This window comes from Rattus rattus, chromosome 2, assembly GCF_011064425.1.
Source record: "Rattus rattus isolate New Zealand chromosome 2, Rrattus_CSIRO_v1, whole genome shotgun sequence".
NCBI classification, from domain to species: domain Eukaryota; kingdom Metazoa; phylum Chordata; class Mammalia; order Rodentia; family Muridae; genus Rattus; species Rattus rattus.
Window position 1 is genome coordinate 147853340 of NC_046155.1, and position 13950 is coordinate 147867289.

Below are 13950 nucleotides of genomic sequence, written 5' to 3' on the forward strand. Positions count from 1 at the left end.
CATCAAGCTAAAGCTGATTTCCAAGCTTCACAGTCATTTACTTCACAAGACACAGCACAATAATCATAACCTTAAGGAATTATAAAACTACAAAGCAAAGACAGGAATCAGTAAGACTCAGTTGTACATCTCTAATTTATCTGAGTCCCCCGTACCCAGGAATTCTTGGGCTAGGTCTATCAGTACAGCTTTATGATATTAGTCCACCTCCTAGCCAGGCCACACCTGACTCATCATGGGGTCCTTATGATGAGGACAAAACTTATCCAAGACATGTGGGGTTTTGTTCATGAAATCTGACAGTGTCCTTAAGTATCTGATTCTTAAAACTGTTTTCATATTACACACCTTAGGAAGTCTCATAAAGACAGACATTTAAACATGCTTTCACTGAATTTTCCCATATATTTTGAGAAAGTCAGACAGGATGGAAGCATGAGGAAAAGTACTGAACTAGAGTCTGGTGCCGCAGCATTTGTTTTGGCCCTGAGATATCTGAGCTTATGATTCTGGACAGAGCACTTACTTTTCCACTAACTGGATCTTCACATTCCATAGTGGGATAACTAACAATCTAGTGTCTGGGCTCACTGGGAGGTTTAGGAGAGCACAGGGTAGAGAAAACACCCAGGTCATCCATGAGAGGTTGTCCAGAGTACCAGACGGAGAGTTGTGGTGTACATAGGACCACTTCAGAGCCAAGATGTCTTGCTGTGGCAACATCCTCCACCCAGGTTGCACATTAGCATCTGAATGTTAGCACTGTTCACAGGCAGTGTTAGGAAGTGAGGGAAAACTCCTGCCAAATCTGCCAACCTTCCATGAACAGGGCTGTCCTGGCTGACCTGCCTGGACAGGCAGCTGTGTCCTACTCAGGAATGAGAGTATGACCCTCATAGACCTGGGGTTTATGGTTAGAAAGGAACCTTCAGAACAGAACAATGAGACTTGGTATTACTTCTAGGACACAGGGGTAACACAGGGGTAACCCTTGCTGTGGTCCCCCAGAAACCTTTCTAAAAATAATGTCAGTGACAAAATGCTTGTTCAGACATGCTGCCTGAGCACTTGGGGGGCCATGGAGGTCCAGGCTTTTATGCCTGCAGTTCAGTGAGTGAAGCAGAATGGGAGCCACAACCTGCATTGCCCAGGGACAAACTTAACATTCGATTGAAAAATAGGCTTAAGCCATTGCTTTTTTCTATAGGAATTTTTAATGGAGATTCAATAAGGCACAATGCATCCATTAACATAAACTGACAATCATTCCTAGAGAGGCAAAGGATCTCCTTTCCTAACTGCTTGTTTATCTTATCTTGTGACAGGATCCCTCCTTGTGATACCTAGGCACTCAGAACAACAGAGTCTATGTAATAAAGGACCTTTCTCTGCCGGAGCAACAAATGTGGTAAGTCTCAATACAGTTACAAATAAAGATGATATGCATGAAATTATATGAAGGACATTTAAAACCTCAGTGTCTTTTTCTGTCTTTAGACTAATGTGTGTGCGTGCGTGCGTGCGTGCGTGCGTGTGTGTGTGTGCGCGTGCGCGCACATGCGTACGCGCTAGAGAGCTGGAATGGCAGCATGGTAGAAGATGGGTTTTGACGTTTTCCTGTCTTGTATGTCTTAGAATATATGTAGGCACCATGATGTCACTCTCCTTCCCCAAGACCATTTCCAAATCTTAAGTGCTCTTGGGCAGAACACTGAAATCAACAATATTTCGTTGGCTACTTACATGACGCTGAGGAAAAACCTCTTCAAAATGGCAGCCGACCAGGATAAATATGGACAAGTAGAATCAGCCTTTGTGCTCTATCATAAATTTCTCACGTGAGAAACCTACAGTTTCTGTCTCCTTTCCTGGGACACTTCCCTTATTCAACCTGCTTTTCTATATAGATTATCTCCTTTGCTCACGGCTATGGAACTCGAGGCTGTCAACTTTTAATCAGATTTCTGGCAATGCACACATATGCTTTTTCTTGCAATCCAAAGACATGAGGACCAAAGGTGGTGATATCATAAATAAAGAATTTCACTAGTAGTACAGTACACTTAGTTTGTAAGCCTTGTGCACACGTAGTACAGCTCGCAGGGGAAGGAAAGGTGGCAGGAAAGCAGGGTGTATCTGACCTTGTGAGTATTTAGACTTCCAAATCTACTTTCAGAGATATACAGAATCATCTCTGATGGGTGGCCAAACTTACTGAGTTATATGAGGGAACAGGTAGGCCTTCCTGTAGCTACACATTCATGAGAGGATAGTGTATAACTTGGAGTCAGTGTGGTTAAGCACTCTTTGGCTCCCACAAAATATTCACTATATTGGGTAAGAAGAAGAAAAAAATGAATTGCAGTGTTGTCTTCAGGAAATAACACATATAGCCTCAGTGACAAGGGTGCTTTGCATTTGCATAACAGAATAAAAGAAAATGTCACACCAAGCTTGAATGGCCGTGAGTTTGGTCAAATAGAACAAATGGAGATGCACATGACTCAGGCACTCAGGGACTGGGGAGCTGGGGAGGGACTTTCTGGACATGACTTCAGTCATCTCCAGCAGACTGTGTGCGGAATACTCACAGAGAACAAAGCTCTGGTTTACAGATGAGCTTAGGTAGCACAGCTTGCATTATCCATGTTGTTCAACTCCTAGAACTGGGGTTCTCTTTGTTGTGCTCTGGTGGTTTTCAGTAAATTGCAGGCATTCCCTTAAGATCATAGTAATCTCCCCTCGTTTCTTCCCTGTTCCAAAAACAAATCTCTCTTCCTAGGGACTCATATGTCCTCCAAAACATCAGCTTTCCATACTGAATTTCTGGTCATAGGCTCTTCTTAAGTAGAGTTTTTGACAGGGATGAGAATCTTTTTTGAATCTTGGACAGATATGAGGGTTGAAGCAGTTTAACGACATCCTTAGGTGCAGCATCTGACTAGATGCCCACCACACTAAGTACCCCCAGTGACTCCAGCACTAAGTACCTCAGTGTCTCCTCTCATTACATAATGATCTGTGAGGTGAGGTGGTGCACATCAGCTAAGCAATATCCAGAGGTGCTGTGTGCCAAAATTCAGATCATGATTGAAAATGGAAGAGAGAGACCACAGTCTTTGATTTTTAGTTTGAAGTTAGGGAGTAGAACCTGTTTCCTCAAGGCTCTGTGGGTCTACCTGGTCTCTTCTTAGTACTTAGATGTCAAACATGTACTATGTCAGTCTAGCGATGCTATGTTCGCTGAATGTGCCAGTTTAGTGGAAGACTAAGTATACGTCTCTCTCAAGGTGCAGAAGTGGTATTGGATGTGGGATTTCAGGGTGTGCCTTTTCAAACTCCAGGAACTTCTAAAACCGTGCATACAGAGGCCAAATTTCCTCAAGGCCTCATTTAGACATTTGAATGTCTCTGCATAGCCTTGTCACTCTGCTCTATTCCTTTAGACTCTATGTGGAAAACCTATCCAAGGAACAGAACTATCAGTGGTAAATGAGTGAAGATCAACAAAATGGGTCTTCATCTCTATGTGGTTGAGCAAATATCTCCAGAGCAGTATATGCTGCACAAAGAAAAGCCACAGATGCTGACGCTGGGGGGAACGGCAGGAAATGCTGCCTCAGGAGATCAGTACAGAGGAGGGAATGGGAGGGAATGGAGTTCAAGTCATGCGTGAGATAATGCTGCCTCTCCCTACATGTTTTCTTTGCCTCTTTTCTGGCATTAGAACTGTGCTAATTCCCCATTTTGGTATTGTATTGCAGACTATAAACAAAGTTTTTGAGAGGGCAGAGGAGCTGAAGAAGAACATTCTAAGGAATCAAGGGAAGAATATAAAAGTTAAGTGGCAAAAGGTCCGTGAGGAGGAGCAAGGCGACAAGATTGAGTGTAAACTACTTTGTCTGTTCCTAGGACTGTCTTGTGCTGCTTTAGTGAAGTGCGTGATTCCATGAAAAAGCTCCACATGCACTTGAGTACCACTGTGCCCACACACTCACTCACACACACACACACACACACACACACACACACACACACACATGCATCAGAATGTGGTACTAGGAAGACTGAGCCCTAGCTTTACTGAAGACAGATATTCAGATATGAGTAAGGAGGAAGTAGAGGTTTTCCCCCACACCAGGGATACAGACCGTAGGCTGAGATGTCAGACCTGGACAGAACTACACTTGGGTCATGTCTGTGCTAACAAGACTTTCTTCCAAGAGTAGCAGTATTGACCTAAATCCTTTTCCCTTCCTGCAGAAAAATAATGAAGAGGAACTAGCCCAGAGGGCAGCCTTCTGTGAGGACATAATGGAAATCCTTCTTAGGGCATTTTCTAAATGGTCTTCCTTTCCTTTTGCACAACTCTAGGGCTCAGAAAGAAACAAAGGTAGAGAGGTGGGCACTGGAGCCCCTTTATCATCAAAGAAAGCTCAGCCATCTTCACTACCAACAAGAAATTTCAGCCCACCAGTAGTGCCTTCAGAAAAGGAAGCATGTGATGAAGCAGCCCCAGGAACACCACCATCTGCCAGGGAGGCTGCAAAAACTGTCATCATTTAAAGGCCAGGCGAGTCACCACAGGTTTCTGAATTGGACAAGCCTTGTAGAGAAGCTATCTCCCTACATCTGGGTCAGCCACAAAGGAGTGAGACTGAAGCTCACCAGTAAGGTAAGGTAGAGGTGCTAGAAAGGTGCCTGCCCTCTGGAGCACTGAGCCCCACAGAGAATATTGAATCTCGGCTACATCCTCAGTCTTCTCCATGAATTCACTATTCTCCTATGATAAGAACCTCGTGTGATGAGTGCTGTCTGTTTTTGTCTGGCCAACTTAACTTTTTTGTTGTTCGCTTGTGCAGACAGAGCAATATTTCTGGATGTGTCTGTGAGTTGAGTGTAAAGAAAATTCTGAGCTTTCCTTGAGTTTCTAAGGCCACAAATGGTCTCCCACATCCATACAATATTCCATGACTGCTGACAGACTCTGGTGGTCTGACCTTGAGATAAGACTCTGTATATATTTGTCTTGTCTGCAACCTCTTAATATATGATGGGGTCTCTCATAGCCTCACAGCTCCTGGGAAAATGCTCCATATGATTGACCATTCCCACAGCAGGCATTCTTCAAGGTGGACGCTATGGAATGCTTGGAGTTTGGCTCAATCTATGTCTGGAAGTCAAAGACCCTGTAAGTCACTTAGGTGAGTCTAGGTTTAAGGCAACACTCAGGAGTACATAGGACAACACAAGTCCAGACCTCAGAGTCCAGAGGCCAAAAATATGGAGATATGAACTAAGAACATTGAAGACTGTCTGTGCCAGGAGAGACACAGCAAATGTTTTCCATTTCTCTGGCTGTTTAGCTTACAGGATATTTATGTTGCTCACCAGCGTTACGAGAGGACTTTGTCCTATGAGTCTGGGCACATACAGAGAAATTTTAGAATCGGGTAAGAGTTGCATCCAGAAATATTCCTCGATCTACTCAAGCTAACAATAGAATCAATGGCCACATCTCTCAGACAACAGGATCCAGAGTTTGGAGAGAATAAAATACCTGCCCATTATAAGAAGGGGCTGAAGGAGAAAATCTCAATGACTTTGAATTTCTGTCCCAAGCTGCCAGGCTGAGTCTTAATCACAGAAACCAGGTCCTGTCACCTCGGATTTTTCTCTTTTTTGGATCATAGTTGAGACCAGGAGAGGCCTGCACCAGGTGGTCCTCCCTCAGGATTTATGTGAGAAATTCCTCACCTTATCGAGGAAGAACACAAAGAAAGGAATCTAGACGTGCAGGGTGTTGTGTGGACGCCTGGTAGTTATATAAACACTTTTTATCTGAGGCTCTTTTTTCCCCCTGGCCTTTCCATGACTCTCAGGGAACATATCTAGGGTGTCTTTCCATACATATGGCCCTCCAGAAGCAGCTATGAGTGACAAAGCCTGTCAGTCTTGAATTTGATGACTTTGTATTTGGTTGCTTCTCAGAATCCTTTATATTCAACATTTTGGGCCAATGCTATAGTCAGACATTTTCATTTTAGTTGGGGCTGAATGAAATTACTAGAGTGCCAGTAATTCCAGTCATTGGCATATTGAGCCTGGAGGCTTCCTGCAAGTTAAAATCAACCTCACAATCAGAGTCCTATACGGCCTTAAAGAAAAAGAAGGCAGACTGAAAAGCAGAGAGGCAGACAATCAGGCATAAGGTATGGAAAAGTCTTGTTGTCCGTTGTAAAACGAAAAGGAGCACTCAATTGCTTTTGGGTCCTGGTCTGAGTACCTACTCTGATAAGCCTTGGAATGTAAATTATCTCACCACCTCAGGACTCCTAAGCAGACCTGCAGGCTGATAGAAGGAAGAGCATAGGTGCAGGAGGTGTCAAGACGGACATCTCAGGTTCTACTCAACATCTGTTCCTTTATACTGTACCTCAGCAAAGGACAAGAGCATCCAAGGTCTTAAAACACCAAAGGGAGAAAAAACACTGAGACTCATGTCATGGTGTGGCCTGGGGCTTCATGAGTGTTATGAGTGGGTCTGAGACCTCCAAGAATTGTCACAAGTTGTTATGCCTTAGCAGTTTGGAGAAGAGTATCATGTGACTAACATCATAATTCCACTCTAGAAAAGAGGCCGACATTATTGTTATGCTGAAAGTGAGGAGAAGCTCTTCTTCATACAAGAACAACTGTGCCCTTTTACATTAGGGTGGATTCATGTAAACAAATGGACCTCACTGACTGAGGGTTCCTCTTCTCTGTCTCTTAGAAACGTCCTGCCTAAATCTTGCTCTGCACTGAGTCATTCCATTCCAGATCATCTCTAAGCACAGTCAATAGTGTGCAGTTCGAGTCAATGGAGCATTTCCTAGGACTTTTACAGCTCTTCTTATTTTACATCTTACTTGAAGTAATTCTTCAAACTTCCAACTCCATGTGAGTCTGTGATGAGAATAGTAGGTTGCCAAGATGTACGATAACAATATATACAGATCGTAAACCTAAAAGATACAGAAATGAAACTTAAATAAGCCAGGAACTTTTTTCAGATAAGTGTGTTTTGTATTTGTGAAGAAGTACTTTGTGCATACCCAAAGAGCTTCTACATGCAAGGTATTCAAGTGTTTGCACCTGCCCGGCACACTTCTGTTGATTTCCAAGGGAACACAGTGACTTACCTAGAGAGTCCTTTGAATGGTTCTCTTACTTTCAAAACCTGGAGCTCACAAAACATGCAGCACTTTTTGTAATGTGACAAATATAAGCCCAAGCCAGGTGGTTTATTTGTAGGTTTTGTGAGATCACTTGTACTTCTAGACAGACCTTGGGAAGGCACTCTCCTGGGACTTCATGATCTTCAACCTAATTTGTAAATTCTTACTGCTATGCCTAACTCAATAATAAATTATGCCCAATTGAAATTTGGTGTTTGGTGTCCGGGGATAGAAAAGGTAGATCACACAAATAATGTATAACATGTCACATGAAGCAAAGTGCACAATATTCTTCAGGAGGGAAATATACATCAGTGTGGATAGCAGAGGAAGAACTGTAACACTTACTGTGACTTATTATGACTTGGGAAGAGGGGAACAAAAAGTTCATGGGGTAGGGGAAAGTGTTGGAAAGTGTTGAAGAGATACATACTGTGCTCCTGTATCAGTGAACATTTCTGTTAGCTTGGATTTGTGGTATATTTAGAAAGAATGCCTGATGTGTGCTGAAATCAACCATGAGAACCATGCTACCCATTTTCTGGTATGGGCAGGAAGATAGTGATTCTGAACAGAGGCTAAACTATTTGGGCTGTTCTGAGCAAAAATATCATATGACCAAACCCATACTCTAGAACTTAAAATGGAGTTGCAAGGCTGTTTGGGAAGGGAAGGTCAGGTAAGGTTTGGGAGTTGAGACCATGGACTGATGATGAGGGGGTAATAGCTGTGTGGTGAGGAGGGAGGTGTTGGGGATTTCAGAGATCTAGGGAATGGGCATAGAGGTTGAGGAGTCTATGACAAGGCAGGCTTCACTTGGGCTCATGGGGGTGGCAGTGATGTTCTCAGGAACATGAGTCAAGTTTCTAGTGGAGGACTCAGTTTGGAAACAGGGTTTAGTCTTAGGGTGTGGAATTTAAAGCATCTGTGAGATGTTAGACATTAATATTGGGAAGATGTGGTGGGAAGCCTGGAGAGGGAACTGGGACACTTCAATGTGATGGTGGCTCAAGAATCCAGTTAAATGGGGAGAGCTGCCTGCAAGAGAAACATTTCCCTGGCAACAGAGGAGGAGGTCTAATGAGGGTAGAAGGGAACAGAGTGGGATGAACTAGCATGAAGGCTGCAGTAGAACTGGATGAGGTTTTCAAAAGCCACTCGGCAGTGACACTGGAAGAGGGGAGTTTAGGATGGGACCTAGGGACAGGCTCCAGCAGGAAGAGCATTTAAATCTCCTAAAGGAGTTCTGAGGATACTGGATTCATGAGTTTTAAGTCACGGAGGGCAGAGATGGGAAAGGTGAACAAAGTCGTAAAGAGCTGGGTTCCTCCTGGAACCCTAGCATTCAGTAGGGTGAGCCTGCTGGGAGGAGACATTTGCTGCCAACCAGAGCTAACCTTAATAGTGAGCCTTGAATCAAAAGGTCACTTGATGACATGTATGGGGCATTGTGGAGTCTGCCATGAATGTCATACTAAGGCTTGCATCTAGGCACTAGATTCTATGGCATTTTGAAGTACAGAGGATGATCTTTTAGAATGGGTAAACAGAGTGCTGGCATTCAGGAACTGTGAAATGATTTAGACATAGTTTGTTCTTGTTTTTTTTCTTTGCTTTTTCTTTGACTTTGCTTTTGTTTTTCAAATGCTTTATGTTTTCAATTATAGTTTACTTGTAAGTGTACATACATGAACACTGTTGTTTAATGGATCGTGAAAGAAGCATTTATGTGCATAAAACTTAGAGAAAGAAACAAGAACCTGCCAAGAGCCTGCTACAAATTTCTCAATTTTTTTTCCTCTGAGATCAAACATTTCTTTCTCTCACTATCTCATTGTATATGTGCCTCTCTTCCATGATAACAGTGCTTCAAGTACAATGGGTAGATATGTAATTTTCCAACTGGCTTGCATGGGTTACCATCTCCAAGACTCATTCCCACCCATGCATGCAGTTTTCTGATGCGTTTTTACATCTGGTGATCCAGTGAAGAAGGGAAGGAAAGGAAAGGAAAGACCCAGAGTATGATCATCTGGCAGTAGTACAGCACCACGTCAAAAGGACAGAAGTGTCTTTTAGTCACATAAAGGGATAAATGCCAGATTCAGGAGTGAAGGTTGACAGTTCCTCTGCCCACTTAGGTCACTCTGTAAGAAAGAGATCATGAGAGAGTGAGACAGAACGAGCTTAATGTATACATAGCAGGGAGAGAGGGGAACATGTAGAAGAGAAAGGAGAAGGTAGAGAAGGGGGAGGAGAAGGAGGAGGAGGCAGAAGGGATAATGAAAATAAATAAACAAATGAATAAATAAGGAAAGGAAATGGAGACATCAAAGAAAAGAAAGGACCAAAAATAAGAGGAAGGTGATTAATACTAGGACAGGAATAACAAGGTCTCAGAGGAGGACAAAGATGACAATGATGAATAGCAATAGGAGGAGAAGGAGGTCCACAAGTTCTAAAAGAGGATAGAAGCACTCTCTAGAGAAGATGAGAGGAGAGATGGCAAGAGAGCAAAGAGGAGAAGAGATGGTGAAAGAAAAAGAGCAGAGGGATCTAAGAAAAGAGAGGGGGAGAAGAGGAAGGAGGAAAGAAATAGTGAAAGAAGTGAGGAAGGAGGAGAGTAAGGTAGAGAGAGAGAGAGAGGAAACTTGGACTTGGAGGCACAACTATGTGACTGAAAATCTGGTTTTTCTCATTTCAGAATTGAAATTTTCACACTGACACCTACTGGATTAAAAGAAATACCCTATTGTCCAAGAAGGGGGTTTCATTCCCACAAAATGAACACAGGTCTCTTTTGTGTATGTGTCTATGTACAAGATATCAAGGTCATGTTCTCAGTCAGGACATAGTCTTGACTGGGTTTACCTTTTTTTTAATATATATATATCTATCTGGCAGTTCATCCCCATTACTCACCTTCCTAAAAATCCAGATAACCAAATATCTAGGAAGCCAGGGGGCAGTAGACATAAGTTTTCTCATATTTGAAATCTGGTCATTCACTGTCTCTGGGGGTGCTGATCCTTTCTGTCCCTTTAACCTGATATCTGGGTATACTAATACTCTCTAGAGAAGAAAAAGGAAGTAGGACTTTGGTGTACCTCAGGGTCAGAGTGTGAGAGCAGCATGCTTGAGGCCCTGAATTTCATCCCCAGTAACATGAGGGGAAAAAGTAACAGAGAAGGTATGGAAACCAGTAGTTGATTCAATGTTACTATGTTTTTCATTTTGTCTGTTAGTAGGTTTCAATCAGCAATATGAATGCAATGGGTGTTTCTGCTGGACTCCCAATAGAAACCTTGAGTTTGCCATTTGTGGCTTATACCATTGAAGTGGTGAGCAGTGAACTTTGATGGTAACTGCATAATCTGCAGTGCATCATAGGTGTGAAATGAACTTTGGAACTAAGTGATCACCTCTTAAACCCTTGGAAGACCAGTAGAGATGAGTACAGCTCTATGGAAGGTGTCACATTTATATCATGTAAATAGGGTTTAGGAAGACTTCCTCCAGTCCTCATATACCATGTCAGCAACTCCAGTTTTTCCAGTCCTGCAACCAATTTCTCCCAATGTCCATACTCCAGATTGACCAATCCCGCCATTAAAAACATAATACACCAGGAACATCCGTCTGGCCTAGAGAGAGTAATGGACCTACCTGAATGTGTTTCCTATAGCATGTGATTTCTCTGAAATTTATATGACCACACCATTGAGGCTTGCATATAGTTCACACAAAGTTACTGTCCTGCACAAGGAATGACAGGGCAAATTCACTGTTGGTGACAGACTGACACAAAGAAGCTATGATCTGTTGGTAAATTCCCTTCAGTGCTTCTCTTTGACCCTGTATAGAAGTGAAGCTACTCAGACATATTGGTGTTTTCCACAAATTTCACTGAATCTCTCATTTATATAATTATATTTCAAACAGATTTATAGTTTCTGTAAAATGTTATTTTAATTGTACAGTAAAAGTTAAGTGTTGTGTCAAAGTCTTGAGTCTTGTTTCAGATCAGGTGTCCCATAGCATGTTAAAGGAGAGGTGTGATTGGCAGCAAATAGGATTGGCAGGTGCTTGGGAACAACCTTGTCCAGGTTCTTATTTACTTCTGTTCTCTGTCATTTCCCTCCTTTCTGTCTTCCTTGTCTTTGACTCTGACTGGATCTCAGGATAAAACAGTGTCTGTCCTGAAAGTCCAGCCTGATATGGAATTGAGAGAAAAACATCTACTCCTGCCTCCAGGTGCTAAGATTAAAGGCTTTTTGATCACTATGTTTGTAAAACTTAAATTTCATCTTTTGACATTGACTCAACACTTGCTCTCAACATCTCAGGGAGTGAATGAGCCTATGTTAACCCATACCCACGTGAACGGAGTCTACAATGTATCCTGATCACATTTACTCCTCCCTGTTTTTATGCATGCTCTGTAAAGCCTATGTGAAATGCCAATTCTAAAAAGAGAAAAATATCTCCTACTATCATGTCTTGTTAAAATATATATCCTCTCTCTCTCTCTCTCTCTCTCTCTCTCTCTCTCTCTCTCTCTCTCTCTCTCTCTCTCTCGGTGTGTGTGTGTGTGTGTGTTTGTGTGTGTGTGTGTTTATGTGTGTTTACTGTGTTTCTATGTGAGAGTATGGTATAGGTTCTTTGGAATTCAGTAGAACTTGCATGTACTATGTATTTTCCACTTCTATGTGAGATCCTATGATTAAATTCTGCTTGTCAGGCTAGGTGGCAAAGGCCTTGTCCCAGGAAGCCAAGTGGCCTGAACCTGATGTGTTTAATCAAGGCATGTTGCATGTCTTGCTTGGGACATCCTATGAATCCTGAGCAAATTCCAAATCTCTATACTCCTAAAGAAAAAGGACTTCTTATACCCCAAACAGTTGTTATCAATAGTTCTTCTACTAAGGCTGGAGCAGGAGCTTCTATCACATGAATACTGAAAGGACTTCACTTTGTGAAGCTTTAGTAGATGTAACCACAGTTGCTGGGGTTTTATGAGTGTAACGGCTTTCTAGAACAGAGGTTTTGATAGCACTACCCCTGCTACAACTCTTTTACTGTTTTTTGTTTCATGTTACAACATGACCCCTGATGGGTGAGGTTCCTTGTGTGTCTGTATGATATCAGTATCTCATTAGGGGCCAAACACTCAACATTTTCCCTGAACAAGTTGAGGAGTAAGTAAGTCTATGCATTAACAAATCCCCATGCAAAAGGATTTTCTCTGACCAACGGGAAAAGCAGCACTGATCTATGGACACAAATATATTTAGGAGGCAGTTTGACATGAAAAAAAAATGACAGTAGTATGTCTCCTTATGGTCTGTTAAGCATCAGTGGGTATGCTTAAGACCAGATTTAGAGCAGCAGATATGAATTCACTCTGTTAAATGACCAAAAACTCAACCAGAATGTGTTGGTTACTATTATAGCAACAGGGCCATGATTGTATCGGTAGACATGTCTTCCCCAACAAGTCAGCATTACAACATAGCAAATCCACTGCTGGTCAGAACTCTGATGACTGTTTTCTCCCAGAACTCTGCATAACACCACCCTGCACAGAGAAAGCTAGGCAGCAGGGAGGAAGTTTGCCAGTAAGTTTCAACTATTTCTCTCTGTGCCAAGATCAGATGATAGTACCTTTAAACATAGTGACTTACCACCCACTTCTGATATGTAACCAAGAGAAACTGTGCTAGCCTATATTATAATCTATACTATTTAGGGAGCTTCAGGCTTCCCTGAATATAAATACGTAAGTTTCTCATATATGAGACTGAATTTTTCATTCATGATAAAAAGATGCTGAAAGTAGCTTGAAGTGTTCTCTCCCATGGATCCTCCCTTTTACTTAAGACTCATGGTGTTCAGCTTGGGCACTGAATCCTGTAAGGGTGCCTGACTGCAGGCAACTTACTGGTTCAGTTGCCTGGACATCCAGCCTCCTAAATTAACCTGTTGACTCTTAGGATCTAGGATAGGGCCTAGGATGGGGCAAACCTGGAGGTAATACTGAACTTTTATGAACTGAACTACTAAACCAAGGTTGCCTAGAAGTTGTGAAGTAAACATGACAGGAAGGAATATCTTAGGTAGTGAATGAATGATTCCTACTTGATCCTCAAGTGCAGCCAGAGGCTCACGAGCCATTAGTGCCTGAGAATAATGGGCTCTCACCTATTTCCACAGGTCCACACTCAGCAAATGGATCATACAAGGAAACCATACTGATGACCATTCCATCACTGCAGGGCACAGTTTTCTTACCACTGCCCCTTGGATGTCTCTGGCTAGAATGGTGAAGGAAGTGAACCTGAAAGTGTCTTCTTTCCAATGCTTGCATTCCAGTCCACATCTGTCCCAGAAACCCAAATTTTCTCAACTTCTCGCAATATATCTTTCTCTATTGTTTTTCCTCTGCAGCTTACTTGTCTATTCGAAGTGAAGACAGAGGTTATTATCTTTTCATATCACAGCTGGCCCTACATGTAGACAGAGACACAACCCAAACCCTAGCCTGACATGGTCCAGGTATGCAGAGTTTTAAGTGAGTTGATTCTATCAGTAAAAGACAAGGCTGAGGGGCCAGGTCATCACTTATACAAGTTCATAGATCTAAGGAAGAGGAGGAAACAAAGCATTCTGACCTCCAGTGCTCCCCAGAGCACCACTTCCTTTAAAGACAGTGCATAAAGGTCAAGACAAG

General features: G+C 42.5%; 1 pseudogene; it reads left to right on the plus strand.

Annotated features, from left to right (window-relative positions):
- Positions 1-1743: 1743 nt before the first annotated feature.
- Positions 1744-13950, plus strand: part of LOC116893285 — a 136348-nt pseudogene continuing 124141 nt past the window's right edge.